This window comes from Elephas maximus, chromosome 1, assembly GCF_024166365.1.
Source record: "Elephas maximus indicus isolate mEleMax1 chromosome 1, mEleMax1 primary haplotype, whole genome shotgun sequence".
In the NCBI taxonomy this organism is placed as follows: domain Eukaryota; kingdom Metazoa; phylum Chordata; class Mammalia; order Proboscidea; family Elephantidae; genus Elephas; species Elephas maximus.
In genome coordinates this window covers 107,198,064-107,217,985 of record NC_064819.1, presented here as the reverse complement: position 1 = coordinate 107,217,985, position 19,922 = coordinate 107,198,064, and the positions used below count along the sequence as shown (strand labels likewise).

The following is a 19,922-nucleotide window of genomic DNA, read 5'->3' as shown; positions in this document are numbered from 1 at the left end:
TAGCCACCCCCTGTGTTGCCAAATCCAAATGAACATTATTCTCATTGACTGACTTCTCATCTGCAATTACAGAAGTGACCATTCCCTCTTTCTAGAAAAGGATAAAATAGTCAATCTCCCATTTTAATGATTGAGCCTTCTTAATCTCCTTTGCTAACTAACTTCTCCTGTGCCTAACCTTGAACCATTTGACGTGTTTTAGGCCTTGATCTTGAGGCCTCTATCATCACAAGTGATCTCAGCCAGTTCCACGACACACCATCTGCATGCTAGTCACTCCCAAACTTTATGTTCAGTTGAGAACACTCTTCTCAGCTCAACTTGAATATTCACTGCACACCTGAATTTCCACTTGCATGTCTCACAAGTATTATAAAAACATGACAGGTTCACATAAACTCTGGTCACCCACCCCTCCCACCTGTTCCTCTTAAGTCTTCCCCAATCAGGTTGCATATGGCACCATCAGCCACCCACAGCTTAAGTCAGAAACCCAAAGGCATCCCTGATTCCTCCCTCCCTCCACATCCAAACCATTAAGTAAATTCTCCTGATTCCACCTGCAAAATATAACTAAGTCCACCACTTACTATTCTCCATCTCCACTGCCACTGCACTGTCCCAAGATTCCACTAACCTCAAATGACTACTTGTAATAGTCTTGTAACTGCCTCTCAGCTTCCTTTCTTGCTCCACACAGCAGCCAGTGATTGGTAAAAAACATATCACTGCCTCACTGCCTTTAATTAAAACCCTTCAACAGCTTCTCATTGCCCTGAGAATGAAATCCAAAAATCCCCCATATGGCCTGAGATAAGAGGCTATGCACGATCTCTCTGATTTCATCTTATTCTAATGTCCCTTGCTCAAAGGAACCTTCTCTCTGTTCTAACACCCACACCTTTCCGGGCCTCCAAGTCTTTGCACTTGTTTCCAGGCTTGGAATGTCTCCTCAGCTTTTCACATGGCTAGCACAAACTCATGTTTCAAGTCTCAGCTCAAATGTCACCTCTTCAAAGAGACTGGACCCTTACTAGTCAAAGTAGTCTTCCCCCAACATACTCTTTTACAGCCCCCAGTTTATTAACTTCCTGTAATTTATCTTAATCTGTAATTATCTTGACTCTTTATGTTTACTTATCTTTTGTTTTCCCCACTTTACTGTAAATTCCACAAGGGCAGGGATCTATCTTGCATTCCACTAAAAGCTACTTTAAAACAAAGAAGTTACTCTTCCCCTCCCAGCAAGTTTACTTCAGATTTCCCTTCCTTTCAAACTTTACTGGAAATCCTGGTGGCGTAGCGGTTAGGTGCTACGGCTGCTAACCAAAAGGTCGGCAGTTCAAATCCACCTAGGCGCTCTTTGGAAACTGTGGGGCAGTTCTACCCTGTCCTATAGGGTTGCCATGAGTCGGAATTGACTCTACGGCACTGGGTTTGTTTTTTTCTTTTTTTCAAGCTTTACTGGATTTTAGTCAAAGAGTATAGTTACTCTGGCATTTACCATGAACAAGGGGAGAAAAACCACATGAGAAGTTAAAGAACGTAAGTTATCCCACTCACCTGCCCAGTGGTCTAGACTAGACATATACTACACACAGATAATCAACTGTTATTCCTTCCAAAATTTTCAAAGGTAGAAGAGAAATACGGACATACGCAAAGATGGTATAATCTTGACATCTGCATCGAAAATCAAAGTTCACCATTATATCTAGCAACCAGTAAATGTAATAGTGATTTGAGAGGAACACAGGTGAAGCACAAAATAACTAAAACACATGGTCCTCATGGCCCTTGCCCTAGAGAAGCCAACGATTTCATCACTGACTTGGTTCTCTCTCATTTTGGTCAGGTCAGCTATGCGTCAACTGCTCTGGATGCTTCTCCCTGACCTTCTGTGTCTTTATCCATACTTTGTTCTTACCGGGGCGCAATTCTATTTTTGTTACATAACTGTCCTGCTTAAACTAGATTGCTTGGATAAACCTAGAAGCTCGTATGTTACATAACTTCTCATTAGAATGAGAAACGATATATATTTTTTCAATGTAGTGGGATTTTAAAGTCTCAAAAATATCTAAGCCCTCTTTCTGTAAGAAAAGTTTCAATAATTTGATAAATGGCAGCTAAAAGGGGAAAAAATAAAAATGAGGGGAGCAATACAATTGTTCAAACTCAAAATGATATGGAATTCATTTCTCATGTTCCAGTTCCCATGAGGCAGCAATACAGTGATATTCTAAATGCTTGTCTGTGTCACACTGAAATAACCTAGAGTGTTGGAGAATAACATTGATTCCTAGATACGCGGATTTAGGAAGACATAGGGAGGCCATAATTTCAATACTGGAAGGGGCATTAAGAAGTTCGAAGTCTCAGTTAAAAATGAGATTGCCTAATATATTATTTACCACTGGGAAACCTCCAACAGGCCCTAGCAAATAACAGAGGAAATGTGATGTTACAATCTGTATTTAAAAACATCTCCCCCGTTGATTAGAATACTGAATCAGATTTGGAAGTGACAGATGGAGGGCCAAGAGCATGGCTTTTAGGATCCAAGGCCAACACTATCACTTAAAACCACAAGACCTCTCGGTTCACTATGAGTCAGAATTGACTTGAAGGCAACAAGTTTTTTGGTGTTGGTTGACTGGTGTATTATCTACAAACATCAATTCCTCCCCTGGTAAACAGATTTAAAAAAAAAAATTAATATTGCAGGGCTGACATGATAATTAAATGGAAATTATATACAGCCCCAAGCACAATTCCTAGCATACAGGTGGCGTGCAATACACGGTGGTGGTGGTGGCGGTGGTGTGAGTTGCCTTTGAGTCAATTCCGACTCATAAAGACCCCATGTGTGCATAGGGTTTTCAAGGCTGTGACTTTTTGGAAGCAGATTCCCAGGCTGGTCTTTCAAGGCACCTCTGCTTGGGTTCCAACTGCAAAGCTTTTGGCTAGTAGTCCCCTTGCACCACTCAGGGACTCCCAATATATGGAAGGTCTTATTAAAAGGTCTAAAATACTTCTGAACAAGGATACACTAGCAGCACCACTATGTTACTTCTATCCACATGAAATTAACTATTTCTATCTCTGTGGACTTCTACAGAGATTAGAACTATACAGATTTTTTTTTCTCCCAAAAATCTTTGCACTAACAATTTAAAACACACACACGCACCTCTAATATAAAGCTACTACAAGACACATGAATACTGGATGTTTTTAAGGTAACACTTTTACTAGTGAATCAGGTAACTGAGAACCCTCACATTAATGAGATGACCAAACCTCAGAGCAGCTTTTTTTGAAAAGGAAAGGGGTGTGGGGGGGTGTGGGGGAGTCTCCACGTGTTTTTTAAAGCTAGTTAAATTTTTCAGGGGCAAGATATGAAAAACTGTTAAAATTACTACCGTTTGTAATAATAATATGAAAGCCAACAAGGAGAAATTTTGAATTACTGGGACCTATCACCTTTGTACAATCTGGTAACTAGGAAAATGTCTCCAACAATTTGCTAAAAGTACAAAGAACTCAACTTAGAAAAGCAATATAGCAAAATTAATTTCCAATTTCATTAATTTCCCTCTCCATGGTTGCTCTACAATACGACCAACTCTAAAATTAAAAAAAAAAAAAAATCAAACGTTAAGTATCTAACAAGAACTATGTTATTAGAAGGCAGACAGACATCGCCCTCGACTCTTTTTTGCAATTTTGTAACCTGGTTTGACTCTAAATATTAACTGGAAAAGGATGCAGCAAAGGACACAATGCCTGCTCCCAGCCGGGCCAGGGGAGACGAAGCCGTCCAGTTTCAGGCCGTCGGAGAGAGATGGCCGGCACCTCTCACCTCCAGTTTTGACGCGGGCGTTGTGGGGTCAGGGAGGGAACCTACCAGCCCCGAAGCCCGACCCCTAGCACATTTCTGCCCTAAGAAACCAGTGGAAACGAGCAAGACGCCGGAGCCGGCCCCTCCCGCTCCGAGCCGGCCGCCCGATCTTTTGGGTCTGGGGGCGTGGGGAAGATGGCTTCGCGGCCCCCCACCCTCGGTGGCGCGACCCCGGCCCCATTTGCAGAATTCAGCACCCCGAGCATGGCTGGCTCCGTCTCGCCCCGGACACGGCAGCTCCCGGGCCGACGAAACCTCCACGAAGGGCGCCGCCCGCGCCGCGAGGGAAGATGGCGTCCGCGGAGCAACTGCGCCACCAGCCCTGGCGACAGGCCAGGCCCGGCGCCATCTTAGCGCTTTCCCCGAGCCCCTCGACGTCCCGCACTCGGGGCGACTCGGGGGGCGCGAACCGCCACGGGCCCGCGCATTCTCCGCCAAAAAAAGGGCCCCCCAGTCTCTCCTCTCCCGACGGCCGGGCGGGCGGGCGGCGCGGGCCCCTCAGGAGGCGCCTGGCAGGGACCGCGGATCCTCCGCGCGGCGCGGGGCTCGTCCGGGCCCGGCCGCGGGACCTCGGCGGAGCTCCTGGGCCCCGGGGAGAGGGCAGCCCTGCCGGCAGGTGCGCGCCGCCGGCGCCGGCCCCGGGCCGAGCTCTCCTCAGCGCGGCCGCCCGCAGAAGCCCCGGGAAGGCGGCGGCCCGGAGGGAAAACACAGCCCGTCCTCGCCGCCGCCGCCTCTCTCCCCACCCTTTCCCCTCCCCCCCCCGAGGCGCGGGGTCCATTTTGCCGAGAAGAAAGAAAACGCGGTTCACACCCAAGAGCTTCCGAGAGAGAAGAGAGACGAGGGGAGGAGATTGGAAAAGCTGGTTGCCCTTCCTCGCCCGCCTCACTCGCCGCCCTCCCTGCCCCCTGCTCGCGGCCCCGCCGAGATCCGCTCCCTCCTTCCCGGCTCCCGGCGGCTCCGGGGGGCGGAAAACACTCACACTCGCGCACACAACTAATTTTAAACCGGCTCAATCAATGAGTCATTAAAAGGCTTCCCTCCCCTCCCCTCCCCATCGCCAACCGCCACGCCACCCCCCTTCCCGGGCTCTCCCTCTCCCCGCTCCAGAAATTTGCATCCGCGGGAAAAAAAAAAAAAAAAAAGGCTCCGGGGCCCCCACCCCGCCGAGGCGCCCCCGGCCCGGCCCCGCCGCCCCCTGCCTGCCCGCGCCCCCGCCCGAGACACTGAACTTGGTCTTCCCGGGGCCCCGGCGGCGCTGGGAGAGGCAGAAACACACGATTCCCCTTTTCTCCGTGTCCATTAAACATCCTCCCACCACCACCATCACCCACCCACAAACCCACCCCCCCCCCCCAAAAAAAAAAAAAAACACAGCCTTAGCCAATAGCTCTCTGGGCTGAAACCTAATATCCTGGTTTTGGCAACTCGGTGTTTAATTTGCTCCTCTTTCTTCTCTGTCTGTCTGGAGATAGAGCTCCAGCCCCCCCTCGCTTTTCCCCTCCCGAAGGAAAGAGGCAGAGGAAGGAGGTTGTGTGTGTTTTGTTTTTTTTTTTTTTCTCCTTGAAATTTTTATCACAAAATTATAATACACTCAAAGGGAAACTCACCGTCATGAAAAAGCAGTGCCTTGTCAACGGGGTTTCTGCGCCATCGCACCAGGGGCGGCGGCGGCGGCGGCGGCGGCGGGCGCGGGGCGCGGGGCGCGGGCGCGGGAGCTCCCGGCCGAGCGGCGCCGGCCACACGCGCTCCGCTCTCTCTCTCGCTCACCCCCGCGCCGGGCGGCGGGCGCTCGCTCCCCGCGCCCGCCCGGCCTTCATGCTCTGCGCCCGGGCAAACGGCTCGCCTGCTCGTCTACCTCCAAACTTCGGTTCTCGCCTAGCAAAAAATGTGGAGATTAGGATTTTCTTAATTAAAAAAAAATTTTTTTTTTTTTTTTTAATCAAGGTCCAAGGCTGTTAAGTCCTGTTTCCTTTGGGATTTTTTTTTTAACTTCAGAAATACATTGGTTTATTCAAGAAACAGGTTTATTTCGATTTTTCCCCCTTATTAAGATCAACAAGACGTGTGCTAGTTCTCCGCAGGCGCCCTACACACACACACACACACACACACACACACACACACCCTCCAGTTTCAGCTAGACACGGCGGGAGGGGGAGGCGGGTGGGGGTTAAAGACAAAAACACAGTATTTGTTTAGATTTCTAATTAGAACACCCTCAATAAACACTCTTTTGCATATTCATTCTTAAGACTAAAATATCACTTTTAACTTAATATTTTAACTCAAATCTACAAAACTTTCCCTTGCAACATCCTCTTTTTCTATTCCAAAATGCTGTGAAACCTGTATGTCAACATTAAAAAAAAAAACTAGTGACCACGATAAAGGTGAAGGTATAAGTCACTCCCAAAACATTCACCTTATACTGCCTTCTCTTTAGGTAGGTATTTTTTACCACCACATTTGTGGGATTTTCATTACATAGTTCCCATTTTTAAAGGAAGCTACCCAACCTTTTAACACTCTTTGGTCTAAGTATAATTACTACTCATCTTCAATCTCAAATCGTTGAGACTTTTCCATAAACTACCTAGCACCCAGAGCGTTTAAATAAACCTTAATGATGTTAGCACAGAGTGGGAGTGACTGCCTACATTTATCTTTCCTGTAAATGCCCATGAAAATGCAGTGGGGGTTTTACTGTTGTCTTTTAAATAAACATCAAGGATAGGTGAAAACCATCATTGTACACGAGTGTGACTCAGATTTTAAAAAAATAACAGGTAAGCTACAGAAATGTTCTAAAATTATTTTAAATCAGTTTATAATGTATACGGCAATGAGGTCCTACCGAGAAACAATGCTCAAACCCATGTCCTCCAGATACTTGGTGAGTTCGAAATAAAATTATCCCTATATTTTAATTAAGTGAAGTTATTAGTTTCTGTATTTCCTTAGCCTTAAAATAACTTAATGGTGCACATTGTTTGCTCACATAAGGATACTGTATCTAGACTATATTGTGCCCAGCAATAGGCAAGTAAAAAACAAATATGTCAAGGTTAGCATACAATGTTGTCATATTCAAGATAGAAGATCTTCTTTAAAAACAAACCATTTCTTGTTCTAGTAACTACCACTCTGTCATTCACAATGTATGCCTTGTATTTAAAATGTGTCTTGAAAGACATTCAGTGGTTAAGTATCACACAGAATCATCAAGGTGTTTTCTCAGGAGATGTACTTCAAATTTAGCCAAGACCTTCCTGGAATAGCAGTCTTTGCATAAATTAGCATATTTCTTTACACTTGACAGTTGGACCAACCAGTTTCCTAATTGGCTTGGGAAATTTTTTAACATGGTTTAAAGTGCCTTTGGATTGGCTGGAATTTAATTATAATGCCCATTTTGTAGAATTACATTTTAAAAGAGACCATGGATTATTCATTGCAGTTAGGGCCCACCAAGCAAGTTTTACAGCTGTTGCTCCACAAGCTGCAATGAAACATAAATGGATTTCAGAAAGATATCCTCCCAAGCCAGTCAAAACCCCAAAGAAGCATGAATTCTGACTTTTAAAAAATGACCTAACAAAACTGAATTCATACGTTTATGAAGAATACAGGGCATGGCAGATTTTTAAAAGAATGCCCGAATACAAGGGCACTGAAACTTACTGAGGGCCTACTAAGTATGCTAAGGCAGTATATACAGTATGGCATGAACCTTTACTCAAACCCATAGAATAATGCTCAATTGTCCTGATTTCTCAGATGAGGCTCCTAGCGGGTTCAGTGATTTGCTTGTTCTCATCAGTCTAATAAGGGCTGTTAGGAGAACCCAGGTCTGGTTAACTCCAGAACTCATCCTCTGTCAGGCCTAAAAAGACTTTTAGGAACAAGCAGTCCTTGCTGTTTTCAATGTAAACATCAGAGATTAGTGTACTACATAGGTAGAGAGGAAATCGTTTATTTTAGTGAAAACCTACTTTGACAAAGACAGTGCCAATTTTAGTTTTAAATTTTGGGATGGGGTTGCAAAATACGAGCACAGCAGTAGGGGCTGGGGAAGCTCAGATATACCACACACCACCAAAATGGAAATCTTTCCATAATATGGCAAAGTAAAACACCTTCCTAATTCCCCCCCATGTCCTTAAAAAACCTCTTAAAATAAAGGATATACCTTTGTACGTAACATTTAAAATTAAGTACAGCACTTTGGCATCTGAAGATGTTCAACTTTTTAAGAGGAAACCTCTTAAAATGGCTTTACTATATGCAAATAACTTTAATTGTATGACTTAAACTTAGTTATCTACAATTAAATGGTCACTCCTATGACTCCCATTGTGTATATGACCAAAGAAGAGCAACTGGGCTCAGAAAAAAAAAGAAAGGGGGATGTAATTATAATTGAAATGTTTTAGCATGTGTTTGGACTTCTACACAAATAGGTGCAACGTCCAAATAACAATTAGAAGTGAAAGTCTTAGTTGTTTTGTGTGTGCGCATGCCACTAAGTGTTCCCCTTGGCTAGCTGGCCAGTTTCAGAAGGGAAGAATGCAAATGCTGGAGATTAAGTGGTCATATGCATGACCAGATGTGTCCAGATCACCAAAACACACTAGATGAGTTAGTGAGTACTCCATACGATATCTGTAAAATAAATTTTTTTTAAATCCTCAATGCGTAAAAATTAGGTGCATACTTTTATTTGTACCTCTAGCGCTATTTATAGTCTTAGGGTTAAATGTGTTGACTCTGTGCCCAGATTGACTGGTTCAAATTCCATCTCTGTCATTCACCAGGTGTGTGGCTTTGAGTGAGTCACTTCACCCCTCAGAGCTTCAACTCCCTCATCTTTAAAACAAGGATAATTATAGTACCCACCACTGAGGGTTATTTTAAGGATCCAGGAAGTAGAACATGTAAAATGTTTAGCACAGTGCCTAAAACATGAAAGTTCAGTACATTTAGCTAATATAATATTGCCTTATTTTAGCAATCTATGTATCAGGTTGAACCACGTAAAACTGTCCCGTGTGAATTCAGATAGCAATCTCATGAGATGCAACCTAATATATCTCTCATGTTCCTTACTGGATAGGGAGTTCTAGGACACCAAGTAATCTTCTCCATCTTTATATTCCCTAAGGGCCTAGCTGGAATCAACTGGCTGGCAATGGGAAGGGCCTAGTACTTTGTAGTTAGCTCACAATCAATACTTGTGAATAAAGGAAAAACATCCCAGTCCACAAAACCCGTAAAAATATAGAGGATACAAGTAAATTTCTATCTGGAGACCCACATAGATGGCAGGCAGTACAGCCTAGTGGTTTAGAGTTCTCACTCTCTCTCTCACTCTGTCCTTGTCTCTGTTTCTGTCTCTCTAGTCAGTTTAGATCTGTATCATTCTCACTTTTTAGCCATGTGATCTTGGCCTACTTTTTTCACTTCTTTAACCTCAGTTTTCTTATCTGTAAAATGGAGATAACAATACCTATACTCAAAGGTTGATGGGGGGGAAGAATTATATGTATATTTTATATGTGTGTGTGTATATATGTATATGATGTATAAAGCCCTTGATTTAGTGTCTGGAGTGTAGTAAATATTCAATAATAAACCAAAACCAAACCCACTGCCGTTGAGTCGATTCCAACTCATAGCGACCCCATAGGACAGAGTAGAACTGCCCCATAGAGTTTCCAAGGAGCACCAGGCGGATTTGAACTGCCGACGTTTTGGTCACCAGCCATAGCACTTAACCACTATGCCACCAGGGTTTCCTATTCAATAATAGTTACCACTATTGTTGTGGTTTTTGTTATTATAATTTGAAGTAATGTGGAACCCTTTTCAAAGTAACAGTAAACAAGCAATCTATTGGAATGATTTCAAATGTTTTCAATACCTTGCCTACATTATTTTATATATCCAATAATAAATATATGACTATAAACACTTTAAATTATCTTAGTAGAGACTAAAGCTATTCTAGTCATAACATATTTCAAGCTGGCTATTTTCCTTGACAGACTTTAAAAAAATTCTGAACTTATACAAGCTTCTAGTACAAGGATGAGTAGTTAATACATAGCAGAGATGTTAAAAAAAAAAAAAAAAAAAAAGGCATTCAGCACTCCCACTGGCCTTCCTGTCTTACACATCTAGTCTGTTTCCCAACAGAGTCTGTGAGGGGGAGGACAGCCATTAGGTTAGGAGGGCACCACATGGTGCTGGAAGGCATGGCTGGGATATGTCACTCACCAGCTCCTCCGTCCCGTCCCTCTAGTGTTCTGCCAGAACGCCTAACCTCTCCTAAACAGAGTGTTTCTTCCACTCTGTGATGCCCAGAAGGATGGTGGATTGTAGAGGAAATATAAGAGAGTTAACACAGACAGTTCGAACCTACCCACCTGCTCTGCAGGAAAAAGACCTGGAGATCTGCTCCCGTAAAGATTATAACCTAGAAAACCCCATGGGGCAGTTCTACTCTGTTACATAGGATCACTTTGAGTTGGAATCAACTCCATGGCACCTAACAACAATAAGCAAGCGTGGAAGAGCCCTAGTGGCCCAGTGGTTAAGCGCTCAGCTGCTAATCAAAAGGTCAACTGTTCTAACCCGCCAGCTGCTCCACAGGAGAAAGATGTGGCAGTCTACTTCCATAAAGATTTACAGCCTTGGAAACCCTATCGGGCAGTTCTACTCTGTCCTCACTATGAGTCTGAATTGACTCCATGCAAGGAGTTTGGAGACCTGGATTGGATGCCTGGCTAGTAACGCATCTCATATGCAGCTACCACCCAACTGTCAGTGGAGGCTTGAGTGTTGCTGTGATGCTAACAGGTTTCAGTGGAGCTTTCAGACTAATACAGGCTAGGAAGAAAGGCCTGGCAATCTATTTCTGAAAATTAGCCATTGAAAACCCTATGGGTCACAACAGTCACATCCACAATTGATCATCCATGGTGCATGAGGTTGCCAACTTGATGACAGCTAAGAACGACAAGAAGCAGGCACCAGATATATCCTCAGCACTGGAGAAAAAACTAAGGGAGCAGAGACAGTAGGTAACTTTTATTAGCATCTTGATCACCAAAGAGCCATATTCTTATTTGAGGGCAGGAAAGTTAATCAGGCATTTTTAGAGCTCACATGATACATCCCTCAGGCCATATAATTCTCTCTTTCCTAAATCTTCTAATTGCTAGTTCCATTTCCCAGGGACCCTGATACAGTAAAGGTGACATGCACCCTGAGCAAAGGTACAACTACTCTTGTACCTGAAAAGTTTTATACACCTTCACTGTAAATCATACCAATCAACCAGCAGTCAAGTATATTTATCAGACCCTTGTGAGTTAGTTTAACTTGAGTCAAGCCTAAGACAATCAGGAAGTTGTTAGAGAGTGGAGGTCAGAGCAAAGGACATGGATGCTCTGGAGGGATAATTCACATGGGCTATGGTAAAAATCTGATAAATTATTCCTACCACACCATGGGCATGCACCAAAACTCAAGTGCTTATCTCCCCTTCTGAATTTGCGCTGCCTCTCTAGTCTCCCTGTTCAAAGCACCCACTGCTCATCTAGTCCTACCCCCGGGACATTTTAGAACTGCTGTGATTCCTCTTCATTCAGCCTCATCTCCCTTAACCCATGGAACCCATTTCCAAAATCTCCCTCAAATCCAGCTCCTCTTCTCCATGGCCACACCCACCCAACTGCTTTCACCTAAATGTTTGTCCTCATCTCTTGCTTGGCCTTTCAGTTAGTTTTACTTCCCTCCAATCAATCTACTATCTATAACCCGTTAACCCGTTGCCGTTGAGTCAATTCCAACTCATAGCGACCCTGTACTATCTATACTACTACCAAAATCACCTTTCTAAAACCCAGAGTTGGTTGTGTCATACCCTCTATCAGCGCCTCACTCCCAAGGAAACCCAAACTCATAGCCAGAGACTATGGGGGAGAACTTGGGCCCTGACTTGTGTGCTTTCAAGTGGCTCATCAATTAGCTCCACCTGTCTCCCTGGGCTCAACTCTAGCCACTCCTTGCCCAGTACCCTACCTTCAATCACAGAGAATACTCTGCTCCTGAACAAACATATCACCATGTTTGTACCTCCTTTTCCCTCTGCCTGGAATGCCCTTCTTCTGCTGGGGAAACTCCACCATTCTCCAAAGAAAAAAAGTCCAACTCAAATACCCTCTCCTCTGGAAAGCCTTCTTCCAGTCCCTAGACCGGTGGCTTCCAAACATCTCTGCCTGAGACTAAATCCCAAGAAATACATTTTACACTGTGATGCAATAGACAACTGAAACAAAAGTTTCAGAAAACAATACTTACAATGGAGGATGCAACTTTTTTTCTATGTCATTAAAAAAAAAAAATGCTGTTAGCCACCTTGTAAATGGATTTCATGATCCATTCATAGAGGAGATCCCCATATGACAAACACTGTAGTGAGTATGAGTCGGAATCGACTTGACGGCACTGGGTTTTTTTTTTATAGTGAGTAAATGACTCCCTTCTCCACCCTCTCAAAGCACTTGGTACATACTCTATTATCCCATCTATCACATTCTATGGTAATTACCTGCTTACAGTCTGTCTTTACCGTCCCCCCCGCCACACACACACGTGCCTCCCCCCAACAGGCACACACCACAGCTAAGTCAGCAAATCCTCACAGCTGTTGACAAACGCAGAAACGAGAATACTGGAGCAGGAATACCTTGCTTTTGCACGTGTTTAATTTTTTTTTTTCTTTTCCTGTTCATGGTTCACAGCATAGTCTATCAACGACTCAAGAGACTGAGTCTGGGAGTCATATTAGCTTCAACCCTCAAGTTAACAGCAGTTTTTAAAAACAGCCAACATATTTCAGTATAATTTGACCAAGGTGTAAATTCTTTTCTCCCTCAAAAACAAAAACCACAAGCAAAACCGACCAGAAAATATTTTGTTGGGTTGCTAGCTTGCCAAGATAGTGCAAATGTGGGCAACAAATCTCTTAGATACTTAGAAGCAAATATTCAAAAACCTCAAACCTTCCTCCCCTACCACTTCAGAAAGGACCGACATCCCTCCTCCCCCGCAGGGCGGGTGCAGACAGAGGCCTCTCTATCCTATCGGTGCTGCCGAAAACTTCACTTCTCACTAGGCTGTCCCCTGTCAACACAAACGAGAAAAGTAGGAAAAACAAAAAGAAACCAGAGCCGATATAATGAACCCGGGTGGTAAGTTTCGGGGCAAATTGTACCTGTGATGGATGCGAGGGCGTGAGCGCGGGCCCGCAGGGGGAGGGATCCTTTTCTGCAGCACGTGGCTCCATCGACAGGAAACCTGCCCGCAGCACCCCCCAGCTCTGCACACCGCTCATTTGCAGCGGCGTCATTTGTGTGATGCTAATTTGCTCAAACTCCCCGTAAACGTTCTTTGAGAGATTTAATGAAAATGTACTGCAGGCTTGGGGAAGCTGGCCCAGGGGCAGACTGGAGGAGGAGGAAGGAGCAGGCACTCACCAAGTGTCAGTGAAATGGTCCGGGAGTGGGAGAAGGAAGCCTGTAATTCTGGACAAGGACAGGGGAAAGGGCCGCGCGCTCTTTACAGAGGAGATTCTTTAAAGCTGGGTTTTAAAGGATGCGTAGGAGCCCTCGTGGCACAACGATTAAGAGCGCTCCGCTGCTAACCTAAACGTTGGAGGTTTGAACCCACCCAGGCGTTCTGCAGGAGAAAGGCCTGGTGATCTGCTCCTGAAAAGATTACAGCAAGAAAACCCTGTGGGGCAGTTCTCTGTCACATGGACTCCCTATGAATCAGAATCCATGCCCCTAACAAAGAGTTCTCCAAATAACGTGGGGAAAGAGATGTTGGAGCTCCACGTAGAGGAAGCTAAGAAACTATATGAGGGGAGTCTTTCAACAGAAATGAGGGAACTGTGCACAGGTAGACGGTGAGTGCTCTGTATACCACCAGGGGAGTCTGCATGGTCCTTTAGGCTGCTGCTTTCTACGCTCCGGGTCGCAACTGTGAAATTCAACAGATTGTGACCAGCTTTTATAAAAAATGAAATATCCTAGGAAAATAAAAAATCCACATACATTGCAGGTAGTAAGAGTGTTAACTCTTTTGTGAAATTTGTTTCAGTTACAATCATGTCTATGTATCCACGTTCTATGGTTTGTGATGTAAAATGTATTTCTTACTGAGGTACTAGTTGCCATCATCCCAAGTCCTACAGCCCCCATGTGCGTCAGGGTGGAACTGTGCGCCACAGGATTTTCAAGGTTGTGACCTTTTGAAAGTAGATCACCAGGCCTTTCTTCTGAGGCACCTCCGGGTGGCCTCGAACCAAACTACCAACTTTTCGGTTAGCAGCTGAGTGCATTAATCCTGTGATGGTGATCCCCAAAATACTGCAAATAAAAAAACTGTCTAAGCAAAGGGAACCCAACTGAGAACTTTAAGAGAATGCAATGAACAGATCTAAATTTCATGAGGATAAATGTGGTGGCAGTGTGAGAGATGGGCAGACAAAGGTAAGGGTGGGTAGACAGAGGTGAGGGCTCAGAGGACACATGGCATTCTGTTTGTGTAAGGCTTTCCCAGACTGGATAGTGAGCTCCTTAAGGACAGGAACCCTGTCTTAGATAGCTTTCGGTTCCCAGTACCTAGCACCTGGTAGGTAATAAATGAAGTTGTATTGGCTGAGTATGGTAACTAGCCTTCGAGATGGCCCTCAGTGATCCCTACCTCCTAGTAGTCTCACCTTGTGTGGCCCCCTCCCATACTGAACCAGAGTTGGTCTGTGTGATCAACAGAATAGGGCAGAAGTGGGAGGTTCCATGCTGGGTGCTCTCTCTGGATCGGTAACTCTGGGGAGGTCAGCTGCCATGTCCAGAGGACACTCAGGCAGCCTCTGTCACATGGACTCCCTATGAATCAGAATCCATGCCCCTAACAAAGAGTTCTCCAAATAACGTGGGGAAAGAGAGCTTCAGGTCAGTGAGCTTGGAAGCCCATAGTTCCCCAGCCCAGCCTTCAGATGGCTGCAGCCCCAGGGCACAGCTTGACCACAACCTCGTGAGAGACCCTGAGGCAGAACCACCCAGCTATGCTGTTCTTGGATTCCTCACCTGAAGAACTGGGACATAATAAGTGCTTGTTCTCTTAAGCTGCTAAGTTTTCGGCTACTTCCTTATACAGCAATGGAGTCACTGGATGGTGCAAATGTTAACGTGCTGCTAACCGAAAGGCTGGAAGCTTAGTCCACCCAGAAGTGCCTGGGAAGAAAAGGCCTGATGATCCACTTCCTAAAAATCAGCCACTGAGAATGAAGAACACCAAGGTCACAAGATAATTATGAGCCCGAGAGACAGAAAGGGCCACATGAACCAGAGACCTACATCATCCTGAGACCAGAAGAACTAGTTGGTGCCTGGCCACAATCGATGACTGCCCTGACAGGGAGCACAACAGAGAACCCCTGAGGGAACAGGAGATCAGTGGGATGCAGACCCCAAATTCTCACAAAAAGACCATACTTAATGGTCTGAGTGAGACTAGAGGAATCCCGGCGGTCATGGTCCCCAAACCTTCTGTTGGCCCAGGACAGGAACCATACCCGAAGACAACTCATCAGACATGAAAGGGACTGGTCAGCGGGTGGGAGAGAGATGCTGATGAAGAGTGAGTTAATTATATCAGGTGGACACTTGAGACTGTGTTGGCATCTCCTGTCTGGAGGGGGGATGGGAGGATAGAGAGAGTTGGAAGCTGGCAAAATTGTCATGAAAGGAGAGACTGGAAGGGCTGACTCATTAGGGGGAGAGCAAGTGGGCGTACGGAGTAAGGTGTATATAAACTTATATGTGACAGTCTGACTTGATTTGTAAACGTTCACTTGAAGCTCAATAAAAGTTAAAAAAAAAAAAATCAGCCATTGAAATCCCTATGGAGTACAGTTCTACTCTGACATACATGTGGTTGCCATGAGTTGGAAACAGACTTGACAGCTACTGGTTTGGTTATACAGCAGTAGGTAACTAATGCCCTGAGTCATTCATGAAGCCTAGAAGAGGTGAACAATAATGCCAGTCCACCAGAGTTATCCAGCATTTTGTTGTTTTTCAAAAGAAGCTGCTGCATCTCCAACCTGGCTAGATTAGGGAAGGCATCTGTCCCAAATCAAACCAATCGGATCCTCTGCTCTGGGCATTTGTACCAGGGCCACAGAGGGTGGGCCAGCTGTGGGGAACAGACCGTAAGGTTGGAAAGACACGGGGGTTGGGGCCACCATTTTGGAGCAGTTGTAATAGGCCTATGCAAGTGGATGGGAACAGAAGAACTAGTGTCCCAGGCGACAAAAAGAAAGCAAATAATCATAGGTGTGGAGGGAGGGGAGAAGACAGAGGAAAATGCCTGATGATACTCTAAGCTCCCTGAGGCTGCAGTTCTAGCATTTGTGCTGAGAGAATCCCCTTCTTTTTAACTGCCCTGTTTTACCTGCTCGTCTTTGAAAAGGTAAGTTTCCAGAAAGATCCCTGAATAAACTGGCCAACTTCTCTCCAGTGCTGGCCAGGGGAAGTAGCTCCCTCTGGTGTGGCAAGCCAACTACCACTCCGGAGGAGAAAATCCACTTAGCAGAGACCAAGCTTTATTATTACCACTATAAACCTGTTGTCATCAAGTTGATTCTGACTCACAGAGACCCTACAGGACAGGGCAGAACTGCCCCACAGGGTTTCCAAGGCTGTAATCTTTACTGAAGCAGTCTGCCACATCTTTCTCCAGCAGAGCGGCTGGTGGGTTCGAACCACTGACCTTTTGGTTAGCAGGCAAGTGCTTCACCACCGTGCTATCAGGACTCAATATACTGCTACGGACTGAGTGAAACCAATCCAACTCCTTTTACCTTGACTCCATTTTCACTGCGTAATCCTTTGATTATTAATGTATTTCAATTTCAAAAGTTGTATTCTGGCCAGCTGATCTAATCATTCCAGTGGCTGGGTGGGTTCATGCCCATTATCAACTGACAGAGAGGCTTTCAAGTACGAGTCATTCTTGAGTAACCTCTACTTCATTTCCACTGCGCTTGGTCAAACCCTGTCATTTATCCAGTGAGCCATCGCCATAGGCTCTGACAGCAATACCCCTGCTCCAATTCACCTTCTCAGTCTAAAACACAAATCTGATGCCTCCTCCCTGCTCAGAACCCTCTGATGGGTCCCCAGTGCCTCTGCAATGAAGTCTAGTCTTCTGCTCTTTTCCCACCACTCTTCCTCCTGACCACTGTCTCCACTCTCAGCACACACCATTACTCCAGATTCCTCAGATACAACCTGTACATACCCAGCTCTGCTCCTGTTTTTCTCATTACCTGGCACTCCTTTCCTGTGGGCGCCTCCCCTGCCGCTCGCTTCTCTCTCACTCCTCTCTTTGGCCTTCCTCCTTCCCCTTCTTTTAGTTTCTTAATAATTTATTTTTTGTTATTGTTGTTGAGAATATACACAGCAGAACATACACCTATTCAACAGTTTCTACATGTACAATTCAGTGACACTGATTACATTCTGCAAGTTGTGCAACCATTCTCCCCTTTCTTTTCTGAATTGTTCCTCCTGCATTCCCATAAACTCACTGTCCCCTAAGCCTCCTATCTAATCTTTCAAGTTGTTGTTGTCACCTTGACTCCCATAGAGATAGTTCTTAAAAGAACACAATGCCCAAGGTAGACATTCTTCACTAAAAAAATAAGCTAAACTACTGTTTGGTTTAAAGAAGACTGTACTTCCACAAAACTTCCTCCCTCCTTTATGACCCACACTGCAGTCAGCTTGACTTATATAGTTTTCCAAAAGTCTATCCCTGGATCATGAGCCTTTCAAGGAGAGAAGGACTATGCTTTGCTCATTTTATACCTCCCCTCACCCCGGCTAACTATAGCATCTTGTATTACTATGTTAAGCTAACATTTATTGAGTCTTTACCGTATCAAGATACCCAGGTGTTGTTGGAGGTGGCAGACACTCAACAAATGGCCAATGAATAACTACAGTCAGTGGGGGTGGTGAGGACAAGTTTTCCCTGGACATTCAGGTGAGATGCCCACCTAGACTCTGCTGTGCGGAGCTGAGGGGCCAGAGTTAGATTCATGGTGATATCCATGGTGCTGCAATGAATGAATGAATTGTAGCCTAACTTTTTTTTTTTTACATAAAAAATGAGGTACAATTTCTCATATCCTGACAAACTGTATCATGCCTCTCCCTTTTCCTTCCTTTCTCCCTCTGTCTACAGTTGCAATTATGACTCACAGGCACATTACAGAATGTTAGGTTTAGGTCAGCAGATACTGAAAAAGAGAGGGAGGGGAGGAATGAGGGGCCCACAGTTATCCAGTTTATGTATTTGAGAAGAAGGGCTTGTGGGTCGATCCACAATGACTTTACTGTAGTCCTTTCAAAAGAGTCAGCACCTATGTGAGAGGACAGAAGCAGAATCTGGTCCTGATTGGTCCATTGGCAATCCCTATCCTGTCCCCAAATTTCCCACTCCCCGTTAGAGTTGTGGGAAGGACCCAGCTCTGGGCAACCCTGAGACAGACAACACAGAATCCTAAAGAGCTTAACCACTTAGATGATATCAGAGCACTTTACAGAGTCATCCCTCAAGCAACTGGTCAATGAATACTGCAAAAAGCAAACAAAACAACCACAACACATTTTCTCCTCTTTTTAAACAAACACAAAGATTTCTGCGCACTAAGTTTCTATTTTCCAGAAGCTATAAATCATAAATCAATACTGCTTCAAATTAATGCTCACCTCACAGGTTTCAAAAAAACGCAGTACATTGTATAGACCCTCAACAGCCTCTAGGGCTACCTACGGAGTGCTTCAGGAATTGCCAACTTGTATAAACAGGAATGCAGGCCCTGGATAGTGAAAAGGGTTAACTCACTTGGCTGCTAACAGAAAGCTTGGAGGTTCGAGGCACCTCAGAAGAAAGGCCTGGCGATCTACTGCTTAAAAGTCAGCCACTGAAAACCTGATGGAGCACCGTTCTGCTCTGACACACACTAGGTCACCATAAATCAGAATCAACTCCACAGTAACTGGAAACAATCCAGGGACACATGCAGTAGCTTTGGCTTTCCAGAGACCCTCACCTTTGTTAAGAGCCTAACTTCCTTCCCGGGCATATCTTCACATCACAGGTTTCACTCAGCTTCCCCTTTCACGTCATGGTCATTCTTCATACAGAAACAAACTTTTGATTAAAGAAGTTATGTTCATAAGAAAAAGAGAGACGCTGCACCGAAATGCAGGACAGGGGTGCGAAGCTCACTCACTAGCTAAGTGACCGTCTCCCTACCCACTACTCCTAGGATGCAAATCGGATGTGCGCCTCAGCAAATTTCCAGTCACTCTGTGTCCACTGAGATCCGTCTGAGAGCAGAACTCACGACTGTTAGGGCCACACGAGCCTTCTGCTGTAGCCCCTGTTACACATTCATATTCCTAAACTCTAAGTGCCGCTGATCTCTGGCCCAAAGAAGAGTCTTTTGCTTTTTATAAGCAAGCTTTCATTTTTCTTACAGACAAAAGGAGGGGCAAGTGTCTGCAATACAGATTCCCTTTTGACATTTTATAAAATTGGCTCAGCATCCATATTTCCTTCTTGCTATCATGTCATCATGACATTTATTCATTTGCATACCGTATGTGCAAGGCATCATTCACAGAATCATTTCTCAAACTTTTTGATCATAACCTAGAATAAGAAATACATTTTCTGTCACAAGCTATAGATATACATGTATATATATATACACACACATACATACACACACCCCATATACACATACATATTTATGTGACAGAATATACTCTGACATTTTATGTTCTGTTTCATTTAATCTTTTTTTTTTTTTTTTTTTAGTGCAAACCTCCACCCACTAAATGAATTTCATGACCCTAATAGGTTGTAAGGG

At 44.7% G+C, this 19,922-nt stretch overlaps 1 protein-coding gene across 3 annotated transcripts in view; it reads right to left on the bottom strand.

Annotated features, from left to right (window-relative positions):
* Positions 1–19,922, bottom strand: part of BICRAL (BICRA like chromatin remodeling complex associated protein) — a 99,946-nt gene that overhangs the window by 70,015 nt on the left and 10,009 nt on the right. The window contains exons 1-2 of one of the 3 annotated variants that reach the window (XM_049892301.1): positions 13,185–13,920; positions 5,512–5,779 (exon numbers count right to left, since the gene is read on the bottom strand). The gene's annotated coding sequence lies outside the window, so the exon portion shown is untranslated. Of the gene's footprint in view, positions 1–5,511; positions 5,780–13,184; positions 13,921–19,922 lie in introns of those variants that run through there. The other 2 variants (XM_049892283.1, XM_049892293.1) reach the window with 2 other exon arrangements.